At 38.9% G+C, this 3,255-nt stretch overlaps 1 pseudogene; it reads left to right on the forward strand.

Moving 5' to 3' along the window:
* The first annotated feature begins 826 nt into the window (after positions 1-826).
* On the forward strand, positions 827-945 carry LOC128248435 (5S ribosomal RNA; annotated as a pseudogene).
* The last annotated feature ends 2,310 nt before the right edge of the window (positions 946-3,255 follow it).

The following is a 3,255-nucleotide window of genomic DNA, read 5'->3' on the forward strand; positions in this document are numbered from 1 at the left end:
ACGATAGAGAGGTGTCACTAGAACCGTTTTGTTTTATACACCATTGAAACATAGCAAATTGTTGTGTGGTTATAAATTGTATTTTGTTATCTTCTATGTGTATTATTGAGTTTTATTTTACTCACATCTTAGCATCTCTCGCTGTGTCTTTGTATACTTTTGATGATGATTGTTGTCATCAGCAGCATTGCTTATATCTACCTCCGAGAACATCGCTCGCTGCAAAGTATCCCATCATGCACCAGTTACTACACATGATGTGGGCTATAGTAATATGCACCTAGAGAATCATTTCCTCAAGCATAATGTCCACGGAAGTGAAGTGAAATAGCAGCAAGCTAGGAAGACAGCAAGCGGCGAAGAAAGATTGTTCAATCCATGCAATAGTCAGCTAGTGAGAACAGAAGTGGATCCATAGGTATTTCGTATTGGTGACGATAGCCATACCATCAGTGTGTGATGAATGAATGCGGTGATCTGGTGACGGGTATAGTTGAGGTGCATTTGGAGGAAAGATAGGGGCATAGTAGAAGTAACGGTAGTGTCGTGGGAAAGTGAAGGCCTATCGACTAAATTGGCACAGGCAAGGTGAAATTTCTAAGCCAGTGAGTGAATGTGTGGCTACCTGCCTGTGGCGTACTATAGGAGTTAGAAAAAAGAAAGAAAGGTTGTTCAGTGAATGCAATAGTGAGATGGTAGAAGAAGAGTAGTGTAAAGTTTTCAAAATTGTGACAAAAGTGAGTTTACACTGTAAAAAATAAACAAAAAAAAAGTTTGCATTTAGTCGTTTATTAGAATAAAGGTGCTAAAATGCGGGCTGGCAAATACTTACGGCTATATCACGTTGAAAGCACCGGTTCTCGTCTGGTCACCGAAGTTGAACAACTTCGAGCCTAGTGAGTACTTAGATGGGTGACCGATTGAGAAACTTAGGTGATGTAAGCGTCTAACAATTTTTGTTATATTTTTGGTTTTCTTTTCAAAGAAAATGTGCCTATCTTTTTCTTTCTTCTTGTCTGTCTTGTCTTTGTTTCAATCACTTCTATTGCGAGCGTCGTCGACCGTTCTCTCTTGCAGTTGCGTGCTCTATGCTTTACGTGGCTTTCAACATTTCCAAATGTTTTTCTTCACAACGCTACATCTTGTTGCACAGAGTTTTTCTGAATATTTTATCTTCGTTCCTCCGTTGATTGATTCATCTGTACGTGCTAACACTTTTCCCCTCATAGTTAGTTCATTCCTAAAATAATCAAAGGGAAATGATTAAGTAGGAGAGCCGAGTAAATTGATTCTGCCCATACTTATGGTTAAAATAAAGTTTAATAGTTGGGCAGGATTCAGCAGGGAGCCAATATGTTGTGGTAAGAGAAACATATTCAGTTGTATGAATACCGTGGTAGATTTAGTGAAACTTGCAGAAAACTAGGGACGTGTAGTGGCTAGGATTGAAAGAGAAAGTAAACATTGGCAACAGTTATTTCCTTTGGCAAAGTAAACGTCTCAATGTGCAGTGAAAGTAAGGCATGGAAACTGGTGCGTGCAACTATGTATATTTGTGTGCAAAGGAAAACCGAAGGAAGACAGAGACTTGAAGTAGTGCAAAATGCAAGAATAAATCGGGAATAAAATGATAGAAAGGCGTTTACAGCACCAAGGTTTCCCAAGCGGTTACTCATCTAAGTACTAACTAGGCTCGACGTTTCCTAACTTCGGTGATCGGACGAGAACAGGTGTTTTCGTAGTGACATGGCTGTTTTCTGATACCTTGGCGGCTGATGAGTATTTGAGATTCATACAAGCCTCTGGTTGCTCAGGATCTCTATCCACCGTCATGAAGCGCTTCGACTGGCCTGCAGGATACTGAGGCCTATTTCCTCGAATTGTAACTTTCAAATGAAGCTTATCTGCTCACTAGGCTGGCAGGCGATGACTAACTGTTCAGTCTAGATATATTTCAACTACTAGAGAATGGACTACGCGCTTAAATAAACGAGACCGTATTTCCGTAGCATCATTGATCCACGGAGTTTATAGTTATGGATTATTTAGATCTGACACGGCATACACTACGCTACCATAGCCACAGAATAACCATTGTCGCTGTGCATTATTATAATTTATGTCAATCTAATGCAAAGTGCTCAAAATCAAACTTTGCTTTATAATTAACATCTAAGAGAAATACAGGCATACCTCACTCTACGCCGTTAATTGTTTCCAGGCGACATGAATTTAGTGGAAAAGTGACTTAAGTCGAATTAGCTTGCCTCAAGGCTAGGCTAGGCCGAATTTACTTGTCTCTAGGCTACACTGATAATAACCATTCCTAGTTTTGCACTTTATTTATGAATGCGTTTTCAATAACACGTGGTTAATAAAAACCTATTTTAAGCTTACAAACAAATAATTTTAATTTTTTTAATACAGTATAGTAAGAAAAGAAAACGTAATCTAAATGTACGAATACAATTTGGCGGTGTTTACAGGACATCGCCGACGCTTTATTTATGAATGCGCTTTGCAATAAGACATGGTAAAATAAAAGACTTCGTTAAGCTTAAAAAACAAATTCAGTAATTATTATTATTTTGCAATAATAGAAAAAAAAATTATTTATATTTATCAATACGTGCATACAATATGGTGGTTTACATCGCGGATGTAGATGGCTGTAGATCGTCAACATCAACAGCCGCTGACTCTGGCTGTTCTTGTTCGAGGCGCTTAAAGAATCCTTTGAGAGTTCCTTGAACTGCCTTCTTCTCTTCCTCAAGTATTACATTATAAGGAGCAAAAGCTTCGTGACAAACCCTCATAATCTTAGAAAAGCGTTGAGTATTTGAATCCATATCGTCGACCATAGAATTACATTTTTCGATACATGCAAGTGCTTGCTGCATTTTCTTAATGGTAAAGTGACGTGGCTCAGCTTCGACATCCTCTACCTTCTGGAGAAGCTCCATTACCAAAGCCTCGTTCGTCAGGGGCTGCGTGTCTTTTTCAAATAAATACATTTCCAGTTCTTTGCTCGTAGTTACCAACATTTTGTTGACGGTAATATTAAAAACATTCACGAATTGCGGACATAGCTACTTCCATACACCATTCATAACCGTGCTCTGTACATCATTCCATGCCACTGCTATGTTCTGTACAGCCTTGCAGATACTGTATCTCATTCAAAAGTCTCCAAGTGTGATGGATTCATCAAGATCAGTTGCAGCTATTGCTCGCCGATGGTTACGCTTCTTATAG

This window comes from Octopus bimaculoides, chromosome 7 (genome assembly GCF_046866305.1).
Source record: "Octopus bimaculoides isolate indiv1 chromosome 7, ASM4686630v1, whole genome shotgun sequence".
NCBI classification, from domain to species: domain Eukaryota; kingdom Metazoa; phylum Mollusca; class Cephalopoda; order Octopoda; family Octopodidae; genus Octopus; species Octopus bimaculoides.